The sequence below is a fragment of the Pseudophryne corroboree genome, chromosome 2 (genome assembly GCF_028390025.1).
Source record: "Pseudophryne corroboree isolate aPseCor3 chromosome 2, aPseCor3.hap2, whole genome shotgun sequence".
NCBI lineage: Eukaryota > Metazoa > Chordata > Amphibia > Anura > Myobatrachidae > Pseudophryne > Pseudophryne corroboree.
Genome location: NC_086445.1, coordinates 58,309,239 through 58,331,812, shown reverse-complemented (window position 1 = coordinate 58,331,812; position 22,574 = coordinate 58,309,239). Strand labels below are relative to the sequence as shown.

Here is a 22,574-nt window from a genome sequence, read left to right as displayed (position 1 = left end):
AGTCAGTGCCGTAACTAGACATTTTAGCGCTGTGTGCAAGAAATAGCATCAGCGCGCCCCCCCCCCCCCAATATTTAAAACAGGGCCAGCGCACATCGTAGGCGCGCGCCAAAACTATAGGGGCATGGCTTCTAGGGGAAGAGGTGTGATCACAAAATAATACCAGTTCATACTACGCTGCACAGTAGTCTCCAGTACTCAAATTACACTGCACAGTAGCGCCACTTACACACTTTACACCAGATCGAGTCCCATTTCACACATTACTCCAGGTAGAGAAATATAAAATAACATTCTTGTTTCAAACATCACTCACCACCCCAAGCTCTGTGACTGACGGCAGGTGGGGAAAAGGTCACCGGAGGTCACTGGGCTGCTGCTGCTGCACTGTGAGCTGGAATGCCTCCTCCTCAAACCCCTATGTCATCATGTCTCTCCCTAGAGACACTGCAGGGGGGCGGAGCATCAGATCCAGGAGAAAGGTGGCGCTGTTATACAGAGGGAGCGAGAAGGAATGAGGGAGTGTTATACAGAGGGAGAGACAAGGAAGAGAGTGTTATACGGAGGGAGCGTGGAGGAAGGAGAGAGTGTTATACAGAGGGTGCGTGGAGGAAGGAGAGGGTGTTATACAGACGGAGAGAGGCGGAAGAAGAGGTGTTATACAGAGAAGGAAACGAGAAAGGAGAGAGTGTTATACGAAGGGAGCGTGGAGGAAGGAGAGAGTGTTATACAGAGGGAGAGAAGAGGAAGAAGAGAGTGTTATACAGAGGGAAAGAAGAGGAAGAAGAGGGTGTTATAAAGAGGGAGAGAAGACAAAGGAGAGTGTTATACAGAGGGAGAGACGAGGAAGAGAGTGTTATACGGAGGGAGCGCTGAGGAAGGAGAGTGTTATACGGAGGGAGCGCGGAAAGGGTGTTATACAGAGGGAGAGAGGAGGAAGGAGAGAGAGTGTTATACAGAGGGAGAGAAGAGGAAGGAGAGAGTGTTATACAAAGGTAGAGAGAAGGAAGGAGAGGGTGTTATACAGAGGGAGCGAGGAGGAAGGAGAGTGTGTTAAACAGAGGTAGAGAGAAGGAAGGAGAGGGTGTTATACAGATGGAACGAGGAGGAAGGAGAGGGTGTTATACAGGGGGAGAGATAAGATAGGGGAAGTGTTATACAGGGTAAGAGATAAGGTAGGGGAGAGTTATACAGGGGGAGAGATAAGGTGGGGGAGAGTGTTATATCGCTGGAGAGATTTTATGGGGAGAGTGTTATACAGGCGGAGAGATACGATAGGGGAGATTATACAGGGGGGAGATAAGATAGCGGAGAGTGTTATACAAGAAGGTGAGAGATAAGGTAGGGGATAGTGTTATATAGGGTGAGAGATAAGGTAGGGGAGCGTGTTATACAGGTGGAGAGATAAGGTAGGGGAGAGTGTTATACAGGGGGAGAGATTAGGTAGGGGAGAGTGTTATACAGGGGGAGAGATACGATAGGGGAGATTATACAGGGGGGAGATAAGATAGCGGAGAGTGTTATACAAGAAGGTGAGAGATAAGGTAGGGGATAGTGTTATATAGGGTGAGAGATAAGGTAGGGGAGCGTGTTATACAGGTGGAGAGATAAGGTAGGGGAGAGTGTTATACAGGGGGAGAGATTAGGTAGGGGAGAGTGTTATACAGGGGGAGAGATACGATAGGGGAGGATAGATAAGGTAGGGGAGAGTTACACAGGGGGAGAGATAAGGTAGGGGGAGTGTTACACAGGTGGAGAGATAAGGTAGGGGGGGAGAGTTACACACGGGGAGAGATAAGTAGGGGAAGTGTTACACGGGGGGAGATATAAGGTAGGGGGAGTGTTACACAGGCGGAAAGATAAGGTGGGGGGAGAGTTACACAGGGGGAGAGATAAGGTAAGGGGGAGTTACACAGGGAGAGAGATAAGGTAGGGGAATTGTTACACAGGGGGAGCGATAAGGTAGGGCAGAGTTACACAGGGGGAGCGATAAGGTAGGGGAGAGATAAGATAGGGGGAGAGTTACACAGGGTGAGAGATAAGATAGGGGTAGAGTTACACAAGGGGAGAAATAAGGTAGGGGGAGTGTCGCACGGGGAGAGATAAGGTAGGGGAAGAGTTACACAGGGGGAGTGATAACGTAGGGCAGAGTGACACAGGGGGAGAGATAAGGTAGGGGGAGAGTTACACAGGGAGAGATCAGATAGAGGGGAGAGATAAGATAGGGGGGAGAGTTACACAGGGTGAGAGATAAGATGGGGGGAGAGTTACACAGGGTGAGAGATAAGATAGGGGGGAGAGTTACACAGGGTGAGAGATAAGATGGGGGGAGAGTTACACAGGGTGAGAGATAAGATAGGGGGGAGAGTTACACAGGGTGAGAGATAAGGTAGGGGGAGAGTTACACAGGGGGAGAGATAAGGTAGGGGGGAGAGTTAAACAGGGGGAGAGATAAGGTAGAGGGGAGAGTGTTACACAGGGGGAGAGATAAGATAGGGGGGAGAGTTAAAGTAGGGATGATAATTACACAGGGGGGAGTTACACAGGGGGAGAGATAAGGTGGGGGAGAGGGTTACATATGGGGAGAGAAGGTAGTGGGGAGAGTTACACACGGGGAGAGATAAGGTAGGGGAAGTGTTACACAGGGGGAGAGAAAAGGTAGGGGGAGAGTTACACAGGGGGGAGAGATAAGGTGGGGTGAGAATTACACAGGGGGAGAGATAAGGTGGGGGGGAGGGTTACACATGGGGAGAGATAAGGTAGTGGGGAGAGTTACACACGGGGAGAGATAAGATAGGGGAGAGTTGCACAGGGGGAGAAATAAGATAGGGGGAGAGTTACACAGGGGGAGAGATAAGGTAGGGGGTCGAGTTACACAGGGGGAGAGATAAGGTAGAGGGGAGAGTGTTACACAGGGGGAGAGATAAGATAAGGAGGAGAGTTACACAGGGGGAGATACGGTAGGGGTGAGAATTACACAGGGGGGATTGACACAGGGGGAGAGATAAGGTGGGGGGGAGGGTTAAACATGGGGAGAGATAAGGTAGTGGGAAGAGTTACACACGGGGGAGAGATAAGGTAGGGGAAGTGTTATACAGGGGGAGAGATAAGATAGGGGGAGAGTTACGCAGGGGGGAAAATAAGGTAGGGGGAGAGTTACACAGGGGGAGAGATAAGGTAGGGGGTCGAGTTACACAGGAGGAGAGATAAGGTAGAAGGGAGAGTGTTACACAGGGGGAGAGTTACACAGGGGGAGAGATAAGGTAGGGGGGAGAGTTACACAGGGGGAGAGATAAGGTAGGGGGAGAATAACACAGGGGGAGAGAAGGTGGGGGGGAGGGTTACACATGGGGAGAGATAAGGTAGTGGGGAGAGTTACACACGGGGAGAGATAAGGTAATGGGGAGAGTTACACACGGGGAGAGATAAGGTAGGGGAAGTGTTACACAGGGGGAGAGATAAGATAGGGGGGAGAGATAAGGTAGGGGGGGGGAGTTGCACAGTGGGAGAGATGAGGTAGGGGGGAGAATAACACAGGGGGGGGGGAGTTACACAGGGGGAGAGATAAGGTGGGGGGAGAGTTACACACGGGGAGAGATAAGGTAGTGGGGAGAGTTACACACGGGGAGAGATAAGGTAGGGGAAGTGTTACACAGGGGGAGAGATAAGATAGGGGGGAGAGTTACACACGGGGAGAGATAAGGTAGTGGGGAGAGTTACACACGGGGAGAGATAAGGTAGGGGAAGTGTTACACAGAGGGAGAGATAAGATAGGGGGGAGAGTTACACAGGGGGAGAGATAAAGTAGGGGGGAGAGTTACACAGGAGGAGAGATAAGGTAGAGGGGAGAGTGTTACACAGGGGGAGAGATAAGAAAGATAAGAGAGAGGGGAGAGTGTTATACATAGGTAGAGATGAAGGAGAGAGCTGGAAGAGAGTGACAGAATTACACACTTCATGTCACCTCTGCTCCTCCGGAGTGTGGGTCTTCTGTCTTTAACCAACGTCTGCCTGAGCTTGGCTCCGCCCCCTGACAGCCTGAGAGCTCAGTCAGCTCCCAGCAGCAAGGGCTGTCTTCTCAGTCTCCTCTCCTGCAGTGCTTCGCTGTGGGGCCGGCAACAGTAAGAGCGCGGGGGCAGCATCCCATGCCGCACCCACTCTGGCTGAGTGATGAAACAGGAAATAAACTACAGCTTCCTGCAGCAAGGGCTGCTGGGAGCTGTAGTTTATTTCCTGTTTCTTCACTCGTGCGGAGCTGCGGTGCGGTGGGCGCCTCCTGGGTCCTGGTAGATTCATTCTTACTAAGCGGCCGTGCGGGTGGTGATGCCAGATGGTGCGCCTACAGTGCATATGCGCTGTGGGCAAGGCACCATCGGCACACACCTAGTTACGGCCCTGTGTGAAGTGTGTATGAGGAGCAATGGCGCACAGCTGCAGTGCTGTGCGCTACCTTGGTGAAGACTGATGTCTTCTGCCGCCGATTTTCCGGATTTCTTCTTGCTTCTGGCTCTGTAAGGGGGCCGGCGGCGCGGCTCCGGGACCGAACACCAATGGCCGGTTCCATGCGGTCGATCCCTCTGGAGCTAATGGTGTCCAGTAGCCTAAGAAGCCCAAGCTACCACCAGTTAGGTAGGTTCGCTTCTTCTCCCCTTAGTCCCTCGCTGCAGTGAGTCTGTTGCCAGCAGATCTCACTGTAAAATAAAAAACCTAACATATACTTTCTTTCTAGGAGCTCAGGAGAGCCCCTAGTGTGCATCCAGCTCGGCTGGGCACAGGATTCTAACTGAAGTCTGGAGGAGGGTCATGGTGGGAGGAGCCAGTGCACACCAGGCAGTCCTAATTCTTTCTTAGCTGTGCCCAGTCTCCTGCGGAGCCACTATTCCCCATGGTCCTTACGGAGTCCCCAGCATCCACTAGGACGTTAGAGAAATGGAACTTATCTCAACGAACCTCATCTTTAAGTTCCAATAATTAACTAACCCAGTATGAGGCATAAATTGTGCCGTATGTTTAATTAATTCAACAGTAATCAATAGATGTCGTTAGAAACCCATAAATAATATTTTAGCCCACAAGGTTATGTAATGCGAACCGACATCAACATGGATTCCCATTTACAAAAAATGGACAAAAATCACCCCATAATATGCCTCATAAAGGCTATATATTATCTTTCATGGATATATCAGCAGTTTTAAACATTCCATAGTCACACCAATGATATATGACTATTTTCGCCTTACATGCTACACATTGATTAGATTACCCCAATGATATATATATTTCTATTCCTAACCAAATACAGTTATTACTAGCAAAACTACTAGATCAAACAGTTGGACCCTATTTTTTCTTATGCTGATTTTATTCCAATGAAATTACAAAAATCAGTCTAGAAAAAAGATTAATGCTAAGGTATTTTCCATATTATTTTCGTGCTTCGATAAAGCTTATACCACTATAAAAATGACACGATATCGATGTCTTCATTAAGGCCTCCAGGAGTAAGGGTATTCAAAGAATAAATCCAAAAAGTCTCCTGCTTAGATAAGGTCAGATCTCTACTTTTTCCTCTAGGATCTAGTGGAATATGTTCAAGGATGGTAAAAGAGAAATTCTCCTTAGTCACAGCTGAATTGAGTTTATCGATGAAATGCTTAGGGAGACTATGAGAAGTCAGTTTATTTTTCACGTTCCTCATATGTTCCTGTATTCTGATTTTAATCATTCTCTTGGTCTTGCCTATGTATGATAGGCCACAACTGCAAGTGATCCTATAGATGTCATATTCTGTATTACAATTCACAAGGTGTCCTAATTTATACCATTTTCCTGTTTCCATTTAAATACTAATGGATTTTCGTTCCATAAATTTACAGCAAATACACCTTGAACATGGATAGCAACCCTTCGTAGGTATAATAGAATCTGGGCCACTCTTATATTGGACCAAATCAGGCAATCTGCTGGGTGCTATCATATTCTTCAAATTGATGGATTTTTGGAAGACTAAATTTGGTTTCTTAGGTAACATGGGGCCCAAAATTGGGTCCTTCAAGAGTAAGCCCCAATGGCGCTCTAGGACTTTTCTGATGGAATGATTCTCACGATTAAACTGTGTGATAAAGGGTCTTACTTGTTGTTGTACCTGTTCGATCTTATTCTTAGGGAGTAACAACTTATCTCTTTCCTGTAAGGATGCTTTTATTCTAGCTTCTGAGATCATGTCAGGGGTATAACCCCTTTCTTCAAATCTCTTTTGGATGACTGCTGCCTGATTCCAATAATCATCAATGCTGGTACAGTTCCGTCTTAAACGGAGAAATTGAGCGTACGGAACGTTATTTTTCCATGCTGGAAAATGGCAACTTGTTTGCGGGATATAGCTATTAGCATCAACTTCTTTAAAATATGTTTTCGTCTTGATTTTCTCTCCCTCCGTTCCCGTCAAAGTGAGATCAAGGTAATCAATCTCTATAGGATCAGTTTGATGGGTGAATTTCAGATTTAAATCATTGATCTGGATGGAATTCATAAAATCATCAATACTGGCTTTATCTCCTTTCCATATGAAAAGAAGATCGTCAATATATCTTCGGTAGAAGATAATGTTTTCATGAAATTCTAAACCATAAACAAAGGTATCTTCCCATTCCTTCATGAAAAGGTTGGCGTACGATGGGGCAAATTTAGTCCCCATCGCCGTACCCTGTTTTTGTAGGTAGAACTTATGATTGAATTCAAAAAAGTTATGGTTCAGAATGAATGTTATGCCATCCAACAGGAACAATATATCCTTCTGAGATAGTCCAGGATCATTTGCTAAAACTGCTCTAATTGCCTCTATACCTTTGGAATGAGGGATAGAGGAATATAGCGCTTGGACATCCAGAGTAAGCCACTGATATTCTTTAATCCAAATGAATGAATCTAATTCTTGGAGCACACTTGTGGAGTCTTTAAGGTATGAGTCCATTTTGGTCACATAAGGTTGCAGTCGAATATCGATATAGTGCGACAAGTTGGAAGTTAATGAGTTCACTCCTGCTACTATAGGTCTTCCTGGCGGGCTTGTACTACTCTTATGTATCTTTGGTATGTGATAGAAATTCGGCACTATAGGATGTTTCACGTCTAGGTAATCGAACTCGTCCTTGCAGATTAAATCGTCCTTTAATGCTCTCCTCAACAGGTTGGTCAGTTCCTCTTGATATGTTTTAGTCGGGTTACCCGGTAGTTCAATATATGTCTGTCCTTCTAATAATATGCTAGAAGCTTCATTCAGATAAGCTTCTCTTGTTTGGAGGACCAAAGCTCCTCCTTTATCGGCCCCTTTAATCACTATACTTTTATCTTTCTTTAGGGACTTCATGGCTCCTTTTTCTTGAGGGTTTAAATTGTTACCGTATTTAGAACTTCTTGGTTTCATTTTCCTAAAGTCCTCTTTAACGCACTCATAAAACATATCCAAACTACTATCCTTAGACTCTACAGGGTAATACTTGGATGGTAATTTAACCAATGGAGGTTTCTCTTTAGCGGAGCTTTCAATTGGGGGATTTTTGAGGAAATGTCTACAGATGGTTAATTTCCGAACATATTTATTAAGGTCTATAAATAGATTAAATTTGTTTACATGCAAGTCCGGCACAAATTTCAAGCCTTTTTCTAATAGGGAGTTTTCCGCTGCTGATAACTGTCTCTTTGCGATATTGACAACCCCAGATGGGACTTCTCTTGTTGGAACAATGCTTTTCGTTTTTTCGGGCTTCTCTCTGCCCCCTCTACTTCCTCGTTTTCTCCATTGTGTCCTCTCTTTACACCCTGTGGGGAGTCCAATCTGGTATGAAGTTCCTCTTTTTGTTGTTGTATGCGAGGGAATCTGTGTCCTCGTCTTTCTTCTAAAAAATGACCTCTAGACTGTCTAACAGGAGTGGGGGATCTATCGGTATTAAATCTACTCCTATAGGAAAAATTATCTTGGTCAAATCTATCACGAAATGAAACATATCGATTTCTTTGGCCACCCTGATACGGGGGATATCTATTCCTTCGGCCACCCCATTCTTCTCTCCGATTATGATGGGGGGATTGATAATTTCTTCTGGGCCTAATATAGGATTGTTGACCTCCATAATTCCCTTGATACTGTCTATAGTCTCCCTGATATTTCCTTTCTCTTCGTGAATAATTCATCGAAGGTGCCTGAGTCCTTTCTTCCATCCTCCCTTCATTAATAGGTAAATGATGTATCTGGCCAGATATATAGTCATTTCTGTCACGTAAAAATTTCTTTTGTTTACGTGATATAATTTCTTCTTCAGTAGTGTCTAATTTATGGTGCAAATCCACAACGTCACGTTTAAACTCCTCGCTATCATCAAATTTGATGGATTGTAATTCAATTTTCTTTATCTCTTCCTCAATAAGACCTAATTCCCTCTTCCTTTCAGAAATGATTAAACCAATAAGTTTATTGGAACAATCATCCAAGATCTTATTCCAATTGTTAATAAAACTCTCATTCCCTCCTCCTATAGTAGGGGTCTTATGCAACCTTAACCCTCTTGGGATCCTTCCTACTTCAAGGTATTTCTCCAATGTAACTATATCATACCAAATATTAAGTTCCTTTACTGCTAATTTTTCTACCAAATTTAGGTAGCCATAATAGTCATCTTCATCGGATTGAAACACTTGTTCTTCCTCCTCAAAGATATTTTTAGCTTTTAACGATCTTTTTGATCTATCATTAAAAATCTGCATTTTTTGGTAAGAGCTGCAATCTAAAGGTTTACTGACAGAAACAATAAACTTTAAAACAAAAAGTAACCTTTTTTCTGCGCTATACCTCTAGTCTCAAACCACTAAGAAATACCTTCTGTCAGATGAGGTATAAAGAGTAGATATGAAAAGAAAAGGTTCTAGTGGGAGCCAATACGCCTTTAGAATAACTATGTTTAAAAGTTTTTATTCATACACAAATGGACAACATTTACAACTTAAACATTCGTCTTTGGTACAAATTACTAAAAATTCAGTAAAATTATATAACAATCTTATATAAACACATGTTTCAGTTGATGTGAGGATTTTACAATCAGGTGATCACAATCAGAATTTTAAAGAGATATATCTCCAACCAGATCTTTGTGGTGAAGGCTTTATGAATCCGAAATCGCGAAACCCAACGCGTTTCGTCCGTTAGGACTTCATCAGGGGTTAACAATCTAAATAGTTACAGATAAACCGACATCAGTATGGTCTCCTATATATAAGTGAGTAGAATGTATTGATTGTTTGTTGAACTCAAATTGTAAAGAATACTGTTGGTACCATCTTTGTTATAATAGTGGTCTATAAGATGGACACAACAATATTTCTTCTAAATAACATCTGTATATTACACTTGAGTGGTAAAGAAATGTTTTGCCCTTATCCCTTTAGGGAATATAACATCACCTAACTTCAACCTAAATTGTCATTTTCTGTTATGATGAAATCTATTTAGGTATGCATTGCTCATTGAATTACATTATATATACTTATGTTTGGTTATGGTGAATTATATATACTTTTTATTATGAACCCTTGATTAGGTGCCATTATTATAACCTCCTTATATATATTCCTACTATTTGAATAGAAGCAATGCTAAGAGTGATAGGTTCACATTACATACTATATATCCCATATATTACTAATGAGAATTTAATATACTTGACAAATCTGTTGAATCCTGTCACAAGGTCCACACCTTTTGATTCTCTCTTCCCTCTTATTTGTTCTTTGTTTTTTGTTCTATGTTGTATATATAGGTAGAATGTTTTTTTTATTATTATAATGGTAATATTTCAGATACCATATTAATTGAAAACATACTTGTAATTGGATGTAACATTGAGAACCCTAACTAGTCATAACCAGTGGTAATCCAATCTATTATAAGAACTGGTATGTATGTCCATCTATACTTGATTTCAGCATAGTATTCATTATGATAATTTTATATTGATTTGGAATTAGTTATGAAGATTAAGTGATTTATGTATTTCCCTCTGTAACTATTTAGATTGTTAACCCCTGATGAAGTCCTAACGGACGAAACGCGTTGGGTTTCGCGATTTCGGATTCATAAAGCCTTCACCACAAAGATCTGGTTGGAGATATATCTCTTTAAAATTCTGATTGTGATCACCTGATTGTAAAATCCTCACATCAACTGAAACATGTGTTTATATAAGATTGTTATATCATTTTACTGAATTTTTAGTAATTTGTACCAAAGACGAATGTTTAAGTTGTAAATGTCGTCCATTTGTGTATGAATAAAAACTTTTAAACATAGTTATTCTAAAGGCGTATTGGCTCCCACTAGAACCTTTTCCTTTTCATATATATATATATATATATATATATATAAACTATTTGCATTGCAGCTCTACATTGGCAATTGTGTTTTCTAAAATGACAGATGATAATGCAAATAAAACCAGTAGGATTATTGTCAGTTTTGGTCATAAATCTGGTTGCAGGATGACCTCTTCCACCTGCACAGGAAGCCTTTGTTCATGGAGAAAGTGGCCAGGGGGCTGGTTCCAAGGCCAGCGAGAAGACTTTTGTGCCTCGGTAAAACACATCCTGATTTCCAGCGTCCTACGGCTGCATGTGCATAGTGGGCATATATGCACTGATAATCTCCAGGCTGTGGTATATGTGACCATGACGACCAATAGGAAGCTATTGGTATTCTCAGTCACCCCACTCAAACCACAGTCAGACTCTAAAGGGGCTGCTGCACAGAGGGAAGTACTTTTTGCCTGCCTACTTGGCGCCCTGAGCTTGCTGAATGCGTGATCGGCAGATTAAGGAGACTAAAGGCTTGATAGAGGTGGACGCAGTGCCGACATTTGCTATTTTTTTTGTACTGCGCATGCTTCACTGCCGCACTGCGCATGCTTGGACGTTGTTTAGCGATGACGCATAACGAATGACAGTTATCATCTGTTGAAGGTAACAGGTTTGGATTCAAAAAGCTCAGACGTGTCACCACCGTTTCAGGGGCGTGTCTGAGCTTATGACTGTGAATTCGTACAAACTTTTAAAGTCCCTATGTCAGAATAGTCAGGTCTACTATTGGTAATGTTATTTACAAAATAAAGTAACCGTAGACTTTGTTTCACAGCTGTCATCATCTTCATCAGTGTGCTCTTGCATAAGCCCCATTGTAGAGTATCAATTCCATCAACAAGCCTTCTCACAAGCGTAGGCCTATGCCTCGAGTAGCCCGGCTATACCGCTCCAGGTGCAAGTGGAGATGCCATTGAGTTGCATATGACTCAGCATTGCCTGTAGAAACTCAGGTTTGACCATTGCAAGAACACGCAAGATCCACCTGCAAAACTGACTTCCATTTTACTCTGCATTGTCCTCATTATGCAAAACGAGTATCTTTTACTAAAAGACGCCAAACCTGTCTGTGAAATACATGCAGTATGTGTTTTTGAGAGTTGGGCTCTGTATTGTCACCAGTGTCCATAACAGGTACTACATGATACAAAAGGAAATATATATATATCCCGACGACGGGGCTGCGACCCCAAAACGTAGATCATGTGTAGTTGACAAATAAAAGTCTTTGCACTTTATTTCACTTAATTCAAGACTCGGAGTGCCGCCCATTTCTGTTCCTGTATATTTCTGTGCAGCAACCAGGAGGGAAGGCACCATGAGCAAATTACTGTTCTTCAAAGGGCAAACGAGTGCCGGGTCATTTTGGACTATATATATATATATATATATATATTATTTATTTTTATATATATATATATATATATATATATATTATGTATAAATGTAGTAAGGATTATTATCTGTTTAGAGGTATGTATAAAGGTTTCAATCATGATAAGAGGCTAATATACCAGCAACACAATGTAATATATTGTTGTTATACCCAGGACTCAAATCCATCACCTTTCACATTGACGTCAAACACCTTACTCATTGAGCTAATTGAGGGTTATCACACTGCGGCAGACATAAAAAGCTGTCACACACAGGATGAATTTCTCTTTACCAAAGACAGCTCAATGAAAACAAAAATAAATTCTGTCTGAGTGCTACCTAGCACAGAAGACATCATCTCTGCCGACGGCAGTGGTGGTTTCTGGGTCCCGGAGTTGTCACATGGAGCAGTCCCAGCGAGTCATTTGATGGTCCAGCTCCCCAATGAGTACATTCTCCCTATCTCTAACCCCTACCTCCAACAGTCTAACCCTAACCCTAACTCCCCCCTCCGTAGCCCAACCCTTAGCTCCCCCTAGTGCCTAACCCTAACTCCCCACAACCTAATCCTACCCTCCCTCTAGTGCCTAACCCTCAATCCTGCAGCCTAACCCTAATGTTGACATTCTGAGAATGTCTGCATTCGACATGTCGGCATTACAGATGTCATCATTATGAATGTCAACCTTATGACTGCATCCCAATTTGAACGGCAAAATAATAGTTTGGGTCATAAAACAGCGCTATTTTGGCCGACAACTATACTGAACACGCTAAGAAATTCTTAGAATACAGAAGTCATCTCGAGGTTCTATGTCCTAGAGAAAAATGACACTACAGACATATTAGCACATTATTAAGTCTGTAGATGCTGGAATGTAATATTTAGCCATCATGCTCAAGGACAGGGAATAGCGCTTTAAAGACGTGATCTTTATGTCCCTGGACATAGAAAGCCTTTCAGAAAGTCTCTCTCTTAAGTACAGATATTCCATCATAAATCTTCATTTTCTATACAACAATCCAAATCTTCCGTAGTCGCATTTGTAATAATTGTTATGAGATTTGCCAGCTTAGAGTACTGAGGGCAGATGGTAAGAAATGCTTACAGCAGCCAGCAGACCTATAAATTGATTTTCTGACTTGGAAACAGATTCTGTTTTTTTCCCCCCCCTCCTTTTTTCATTATTATAAAAATAGTTTCTTCAAGGCTCCAGGGAACTTGCACTTCACACGATGAAGGAATATGAAGCTCGGCGCTCTCTTCTACACAGCAATGTAAAAATAGATCCGTTTCAAGAGAAAAGTAATATTAAACTACATTGAATCGTATCTGCAGCAGTCCCTGCAAAGACCTAGCATGGAACGCAAAGTTTCATAGTACGACTCGGACTAGCTTATCTTTATTCATAGCAAACTGATTTATTGATGCAAAAAGTCAGGTTTTGGGTATTATTATGAACGTCAGCAGATATCAATGACTGAGTATGTAAGACAGCAGTAGATCAAGGCTACAGAGTTTAGCGCCTATTCATCATCAGGGCGAGCTGCGTCAGTGAATACTTAACTACCGGAGTCATTCAGTATCGCTTCTGTGTGGGGACAGGAAGGAGTGGGGCTGCAGGAAATAACGCCACCAGAAGATGGCATTATTTTCTCGTAAGCAAACACCAAAAACGTTTAGTTTTTGGAGCTTGCTAAATACTAATAATGGGCAAACACCATCCGTAGGATACAATTCCTAAACACCAGGTACAGTATATTTTTTCGGGATCCTGGTTTCCTGGTTTGCACTACTACACCCATGAGATTATTATATACTGGGACTGATACTCCCTAATTTTTATATACTAATAAAAATTTATATTAAAAAGTTTGTAGAATTTTCCGCAAACAACAGTAAAGAACGTTAAGTGGTAAGTGGTATATATAACATTGTTACATGTTTTATTGTAAGTGTTTATATTGTGATAACTTTTAGGGGCCTACTCATTATTACTTAAGGGCCCATTACTAGCGTTTCCGTATGTTCTATGTAACGGCCCATTTATTATTAGGGGTCCGATAGCTGCGTCTGATATTCAGTAAACCCTAAAAACTAAAGGTTTTCAGAGTTTGCCTGTGAGAACAAACGTCATCTTCAGATGATCCCCAGAGCTTTGCTCCTTCTTATGGTACTGGGGTCGCATAGGGGAATCTACCACCTTCTCACTGTGTGCCTGGCGGCGGTGCGCGTGCATGACCTCAGGTAACCATACTTCCCAACATTGGTGGTTTGTGGAGCGGAACCCTGAGCGCATCAAAGGTGCACCTGCGACCACAAATGGGGTGGAGCTTCATGGCACCCCCATTTTCGTCACTGTGGGGGGGTGCCCAGCACTCCCTGAGATGCTGGGCTGCCCCAGGCTCCCCTGGCACTGTGAATAGATTCTGTGCCCATGCGCCAGGGTTTGTGAAGTCATATTCACAAGTTCTTCCTTTTTGGCGGACAATATATACTGCTAGTGCAATATATACGTCAGGACAACCATCAGGATCTTAGACTGCATTTTTGTGAAATTGCCATGTATTGCTAAATACTAATAATGGGCGAACACCATCCGTAGGATACAATTCCTAAACACCAGGTACAGTATATTTTTTCGGGATCCTGGTTTCCTGGTTTGCACTACTACACCCATGAGATTATTATATACTGGGACTGATACTCCCTAATTTTTATATACTAATACAAATTTATATTAAAAAGTTTGTAGAATTTTCCGCAAACAACAGTAAAGAACGTTAAGTGGTAAGTGGTATATATAACATTGTTACATGTTTTATTGTAAGTGTTTATATTGTGATAACTTTTAGGGGCCTACTCATTATTACTTAAGGGCCCATTACTAGCGTTTCCGTATGTTCTATGTAACGGCCCATTTATTATTAGGGGTCCGATAGCTGCGTCTGATATTCAGTAAACCCTAAAAACTAAAGGTTTTCAGAGTTTGCCTGTGAGAACAAACGTCATCTTCAGATGATCCCCAGAGCTTTGCTCCTTCTTATGGTACTGGGGTCGCATAGGGGAATCTACCACCTTCTCACTGTGTGCCTGGCGGCGGTGCGCGTGCATGACCTCAGGTAACCATACTTCCCAACATTGGTGGTTTGTGGAGCGGAACCCTGAGCGCATCAAAGGTGCACCTGCGACCACAAATGGGGTGGAGCTTCATGGCACCCCCATTTTCGTCACTGTGGGGGTGTGCCCAGCACTCCCTGAGATGCTGGGCTGCCCCAGGCTCCCCTGGCACTGTGAATAGATTCTGTGCCCATGCGCCAGGGTTTGTGAAGTCATATTCACAAGTTCTTCCTTTTTGGCGGACAATATATACTGCTAGTGCAATATATATGTCAGGACAACCATCAGGATCTTAGACTGCATTTTTGTGAAATTGCCATGTGTATCCTGCATAGCAGACTTAAACTATATAGCTGAGACACATGATAAAGAGCCACATAGGCCTGGGGCTACAAATGTTCAAGAACCTATACTGAGAAGGGGAGGAGCTGTGACCAGTGCTGTGTGGGTGTGGCCATAGCCATGTGGGTGTGGCCTCCCCCTACACTATCAGCTCCACTGTCTTCCTAAATACATAAAAAGAGAAAGATTGCAGCATTTTTTTAGAAAACAATAAATACAATTTTCATACTACCCATGCCACCCTTCCCCCCTCAATATCAACAGTGAACCAACATCCCTGAATACTCGCCTCCTGTGGCAACACGTGGGGGCCCAGGGCCAGGGCCGTCTTAACAGCAGTGTAGGCCCCTGGGCACAGCAATGCACTGGGCCCCTACCCATCCCCCAGCGGTAGGGGTGGGGGGTGCTATCAGCAGCAGCTTTGATGTCCCGCAGGCGGTAGGGGGTGTTCTATCTTCCGCTCAGCATGTAGGACCTGGAGCAGTAATTTCTGCTAATAGTAATTACTCCTTTACTGCACAGATGGGGCTAAACTGTAGAAGGGGCATTGAGCTGAATGAAGGGGCCCTGGTACATGACTTCCAGGGTGGTAGGGGGTGTTTAATACGTAGGGGAGGAGTGGATTGTGGAGTGGGCTTAATATTTATCATTTTCCAGTGGGAGGGCAGCTTGCTTGACTGCAGATATCTCAAGTTCCTGAAAATATATTTCATAGATTTGAATGGGATAAACAATTAGAGAGTCCCACCTTTCAGGAGGTACAGGGGACTTAGGTATCAGAGCTCAGGAGCCAGAGCAATTCACCAACGAAAATTAAACTGCATATTAGGCGTGTGGAGCTGGTGCAGGGACCAGCTGCTGGAAGGCTGATATCTCTGGTTCTGGGCATAGTAGGGACAAGCTGACAGTGTCCACCAAAAGGGGAGAGTCCCAGCTTTAGGATTATACCCTCAGAAAAACTCTTAGACAGAACCCGAGATATCTGGCTGGAAAGAGCAATTACCAGGCTTGGATGGGGACCACTGCCTTCAAGTCAGATATCTCCGGTTCCCCAGGGCCGATTTTCAAAAATCTGGTACCCCTGGAAAGAGTGGACCCTCAGCTATCAGCCTAGGGCCCTTATACTCCTGGGGCCCTTGGGCAAGAGCCCATTGAGCCCATACGAAAAGACGGCCCTGCCCAGGGCCGGCCGCCCCTGACATCCCCCATCCGGCCCTGGACATAGCATAGTCCCCACCTGTTGAATAGTCCTTAAATAGTGTGGGGTAAATAATATTGTCATTGTTTCAATTTAAAACCTAGTTGTAAATGATTTGTGTCTTCTGTAAGAGCCACCTAATGAGAGTCAGGGAGATGTCAGTAATAATCGCTGTTCCTGCAGTTACTATCTCTGGAAAGTGCTTTTATAGTAGCACGGTGCTGGCAGCTGCGGCAATGCATAGATTTGTAAAATGCAACATGTTTACCCATATACCAAAAAGTAACAAATATGCTGTTCTACTCCCACGTCTGTAGAGATGGGTTTAATAGTATCCAGCTGGCAATATAAAAAAAATATGCAGATAATGAATGACATGTTATTAAAAAAATAAACACAGAATGGCCTTTTTAGTCTTTATATCTCAGTTTAAAGGGAAATATGATCTTAAAGGAGCACACACACATATTATTGGTACAGAAGTGAGCCTGAAACAGACGTCCCATCTCAGTTCACACATCTAGAATAAGCACGGAAACCGGGCATAGTGCCGGAGTAATGCAAAGGAATGTATATACCAAGTTTATAGAGACAGGCGCTAAAATGTGGTGCTCTTCTCAGAAGCTATATAATGGGAGATAGTCAGTCTTTCTGGCGAAGAGGTTGTGGAAAAAGGGGAAAACAGCGATGACAATTGAAATGATTAAAACAATATACTAAATATACATTAAAAACATATGTAAATACTCCTTGTTATTGGGCAACAGGTATGGGAATATAAAAGTCCAATTGATTGAAAAGTGACTGCTTATAAAGTGCCTGAGACTGTGTCCTTAAATAGGAGTGGACAGTTCACAAGAAGGTACAGGTAAGTGCGCAGATATCCATAGATTATGGTATTACCAGCCTTGTGTTCCTCAAGGACGGGTCCGTAGCGATGGTTCCTAGTAGTAGCAGGATTCCACGCAATTGTGACGGTATCCCTGGTCCACAGTACGGCTTCCTGCAGCTTGTAAATAGGTACCTGGATGATTTATTGTCCAGGCAAATGGAGCAAAGGTCTCACAAATCTCTTTCAGGTATGGCGTTTGCAGTCCCTTCTGACGCGTTCCGCTGCTCCAGGCAGCTTTGTCAAAGGTGTGTGTGGATTGTAATGTTCCTCTTTATATATGATATTGATAACCTTGCCCTCACCCCATTGGGTACTTACTAATTAAACAATCAACTTAATAAACAATATAAGTATTTCTATAATAGTTCAGAAACAAAGTAAAGGCTGAAATATAAACAAGGAGTCATTAGAGCTGTTTGGATAGCGCTTTAAAAGTTTTTATTTTCACCTCAACAGATAATTGCGCTGGGCACGTGACCGGGATTTCTCAGTTGTAAACACTCTGTAAAGACTAATTCAATCTATTGGTTGGCCTCCGTCACATGATGTTGTTTACCAACTACTTCCATGTGACGTGAGGCTTTACTCGCGACCGCATGACCACCTATGATGTTCCAGACAAAGCGGTCACGTGACCGCTCCCGATCACTTGACCAATCCGGATGTGTGTCCGCGCTAACTCCCGGCTCACGGCAATAGTGCCGGAGCAAAGCTCCCTGGGGCCCTGAGATGGCCCTTCCCCTCCCCTGAGCCAGTGACATCATGTGAGAGGGCTGGGCCATCGGCAGGAGATACTGTAGAGTAGGGATGGCCATCGTTCATTGATGATTCAAAATCATCAATGGTTTATGGCCGATGTAGAATAGTTTTTCCTTCGATGGTTCCCTGCCATCGATGATACACATCCACCAAATATTTTTTTTTGTCAAGGTGCCGGGACACTGAGCTTAGTACCGCCCATGAGGCTCCTGTGAAGCTCCGCCCCATGCTCTCATTGGACCACAGCCTAATGCAGTGGGTGAACATCAGTGGGTGAAACCATCGATGGTTTCATTGCAGATGGTTTCACACCATCGAAGTTACATATCAATGGTTTCACACCATCAAAGTTACATATCAATGGTACCATCGATGGGTAACCCACAGATGGTGATCCCTAGTGTAGAGCTACTGGACGCTCCAAGTTGCACTGCAGCAGAGCTACTAGTATTGCCCCTAGCAGCCACGGTGACGACCCCCCAGGGTCCCTGCTCCCTGAGTGAAGGTACCGCTCGCACACCCTTCCCTGCGGCCCTGGTCAGGATACATGCCGCAAGATAGATCTGCTCCATGCGTCCACATGGTAACCATCTACTTGCCGCCCAGAAATGCCCATTTCACAGATGGAGAGATGCGGTCACGCACGGATGTGTCTGTTTTTAGACTTTTCCAACTCAGATTCAGGCCCATCCTATCATACATGACAGACACTTCCATATCTGTGGGGCTGATTTATCAAAACCTGGAGAATGAAAAAGTGGAGAGAAATAAAGTACCAAGCAATTAGCTTCTAACTGTCATTTTTCAAACACAACCTGTAACATAACATAAACTGATTGGTTCGTACTTTAACTCTCTCCGCAAATTCTCTCTCCAATATTTGATAAACCTGCCCCTTTTTCTTCAACTGCTGATTTCGGGCAGGAGCCCTATTTCACCTTTTAGGAGCTATTCCCGTAAATTGTGATGTCGTACCCTGCAAAATCTGTTACTCTTTAATGTTCTAAATTGGGGTCGCTCTCACTGTACTGTGGACAAATATCGGCCCTCATTCCGAGTTGATCGCTCGCAAGGCGAATTTAGCAGAGTTGCTCACGCTAAGCCTACGCCTACTGGGAGTGTATCTTAGCTTCTTAAAATTGCGACCGATGTATTCGCAATATTGCGATTACAAACTACTTAGCAGTTTCAGAGTAGCTTCAGACTTACTCAGCATCTGCGATCAGTTCAGTGCTTGTCGTTCCTGGTTTGACGTCACAAACACACCCAGCGTTCGCCCAGACACTCCCCCGTTTCCCTGGCCACTCCTGCGTTTTTTCCGGAAACGGTAGCGTTTTTTCCCGCACGCCCATAAAACGGCCTGTTTCCGCCCAGTAACACCCATTTCCTGTCAATCACATTACGATCGCTGGAGCGATGAAAAAGCCGTGAGTAAAAATACTATCTCCATTGTAAAATTACTTGGCGCAGTCGCAATGCGATTATTGCGCATGCGTACTAAGCGGAATTTCACTGCGATGCGATGAAAAATACCGAGCGAACGACTCGGAATGAGGGCCATCGTCAGGTATGACTGCAATCGTCTGTCTGTGCTTATACCTAATAAAACGTAATTGTATAAATTAGGGCCATTGAACAAAAATGGAGATTTTTATATTAGTTTGTTGTGCTTTACATAAATAATGGTATGTACTATTAAATGGGGCCTTGGCAATTTTTTTAATTGTGCTGTTCACTGGTTTATTATAAAAGTATTTGGAATTTTGAAATTTAAAGACATCTACATATTTGTAAATTCAGTTAATGAGGCGATTTAGATAAATGACAGTTAGAAGCTGATTGGTTGGTACTTTATCGCCGTGAAATTTATCACTTTCCAAGGCTTGATAAATCTGGGCCATAAAACGTAAATAGCGCCAGCATCCCCAGCAGTGATTTTAAAAACACAGTCATGAAACAAAATGAGGGGCCCTAATGGTCTAAGAGGCAAGATGGCGCTACTCCAGACTACGCACGACAGGATATAGCAAAATGATCTGTCAGTAATTTCCGCCGTTGTAGCTTCTCATCTCACTTTACTGGTCAGATCTGCATTTCGCAGCAAACCTTTCCCCATCACATGAGACTTGCTTGTGCCAGTCTATAAAATGAAAGGTTCATTTATTAGTGCTCCTGAGGCAGACAAGAGAAGTGTGATCTGTGGGTCAGACACCATTTTAGGTGTCAAGATGTCTCTTGGGAGTCACATGACCTTTCTCATCATGGTCGCCTGAGATAATCAGCCATTCTCTATGAATTGCTGTTCCCGTCAATGTCACCTTGGCTGGAAAATAAGAATTGTATAGGATAACAATATACAGATAGTGGAGGACAGTATTACACAGGAAATAGATTGTGTTGCCATAGTAACCAGTTGGATTTCTTATGGCCATTTTCTAGTGCCGTTCAGAAAATGAAAGCTGGTGGAGAAGGTCAAGGCTTGTGTCGCCCCCCCACTGAGATAAATGAGAGAATGACTCCTGCCAAGTGTCCCACTTTTGGTGGGATTATCATGTATATTGTGGGACTTTTCCAACATCCCGCGATCAGAGTGTTCATCCCGATTTGCGATGGGTTGGGAGGTGTTGCCCAGCCACACGTTGTGGAGGGAAGTGTCTCCATGTTGTGTGTCATCTAATAAACATTTTCTGAATCCCCCTCCCCCAATGCCCACTGGTATAAGTGAGGGAGGGGAAAGTACATGAGGGGAGAGGGCCAGCTTCCCATCACTGGCCAAAATACATGCTACCATCAGAACTTGCTGGTGTAAAATAATTATTGGAAGCAATAAACAATAAACCTGATGAACCACGCCCATTATGAGGCAGCATTAGTTAGCAATAAGGAAACTGTCAGGATACAAGCTTCCATGCACAGAAACCTAGACTGATCTATGGAAAGATCACATGATGATGTGGAACACCCCTCAGCAGTCACTGGGTACAGCACAAGAGCTACAATAGTAATAAAAAGAATCCCCTGAATGCCAACAGAACATGCTATTATTCATTATTTGGTGCACAAAAGAGACACAGTCATGGGCATGGCAGTCACAGTGTACCTGAGGGCAGGGCTGTGCGGTGGACACTCCACCCAAGCCACCCTTTTCCAGGAACTGCAGCAGGGGCAGTGAGGAGCAGAGCAGCCGACAGGGCAGCCAGGTTTCAATGACAATGAGTGCCTGCTGCCCAGCATGAAAGGCGATTTAAAAGTAAGGTTAGGGTTTCTGTCCAATGGGGTGGGATGGCAGCCTGGGTCCCACACGGGGGAGTATTGGTGGGTGGTCTATGTCCCGTGTAGGCTGGGGGTGTGGAGTTGTTGGTGAGAGGTTTATGTCCCTCAAGGGGTATAGGGTGTGGATGGCGATGGTAAGTGGTCTAGGTCCCGTAGAACACTTACCCTGGAAACAGCGCACGCCTATAGGTAAAAGGCTGGAGGCTCTTACATGTGTCTTTCCTCATCTTCCCATCTTTGTCCCTTCTTTCCCCGTACCCTTGTGTCTCTCTCTCTCTCTCTCTTCCTTTCTCTCTCTCTTTCTTCTCTGTTTCCCCTTAACCCTCCTCCCCCTAGACTCTCTCTGTTTCATCTCTGTCCCCTCCTCATTTCCCCATCTTTAATTCTCTCATCCTGTATAGCGGGACACGTTTTGGGGCTGCTAGCTCCAGGGTTTGGCAGCACTCAGGAAGCAGTCCTGGCCATCAAAACAGCACCTGCTAGGGTAGGGTTGGTCATTTACAAATAAGGGTAATTTGTCTTGCCATCCATGGAGGTGGTCCGCTAATTCCCATCAGAGGCAGACATCTAAAAAGTTCCAAGTATCAAAAAGAACGTAAAAAAGGAACTACAAAAAGAGGCGATGGGCAGGTGCCCAGCAGTTGTGTCTCCGCACAGGCAGACGCTGGTAGAGTCAGGTTCTTTACGTAAGAGCTTTATTGAAATCAGTCATTAGCCTCCGGGTCGGCCTGGGCCATATAGGTGTCCCGCTCGAGGTATTCCTCCCCCCGACTGTCTGTCAGGCAGCCAGTGAGAGCAGTGAGGGGAAGGGGGGTTGGCTGCTAGACAGACACAGTAGATTATAGAGTAGTAGATGTAATTAGTGTGTTGCAGCATTTGGTATGGTTTAGGGGTTCCATGGTTCTTAATCAATACAGGGCATGATAGCGGTGTAGCAGTACCAGGGAGTGGCTTGTGGGAAGGGAACCTTCACAATTTTGCCGTGGGGCTTAGAAACTTCCATCTACAGCCCTGATATTCCTCTGTTTCTAGCATGTGCTGAAGCAGAAAACATTTGCTTGGAAATAGATGTAACAGCTGTGGATAATCACAGTTTCCATAAAAAATACCGTTCATTTATCCACTTTAATCAATGTACTGCGTACCTCACGTCCCTTCTCTCTGCTGCTTTGCTATTTGTATTACACATTATTGTGGTGTCA

At 43.8% G+C, this 22,574-nt stretch overlaps 1 long non-coding RNA gene across 4 annotated transcripts in view; it reads right to left on the bottom strand.

Annotated features, from left to right (window-relative positions):
- The window catches only part of LOC135050495 (uncharacterized), a 39,233-nt gene extending 35,043 nt beyond the window's left edge, over positions 1-4,190 (bottom strand). For all 4 annotated transcript variants that reach the window (XR_010241628.1, XR_010241630.1, XR_010241627.1 and 1 more), the window contains exons 1-2: positions 3,951-4,190; positions 317-488 (exon numbers count right to left, since the gene is read on the bottom strand). This is a non-coding gene — a long non-coding RNA (uncharacterized LOC135050495). The remainder of the gene's footprint in view (positions 1-316; positions 489-3,950) is intronic.
- Between the last annotated feature and the right edge of the window lie 18,384 nt (positions 4,191-22,574).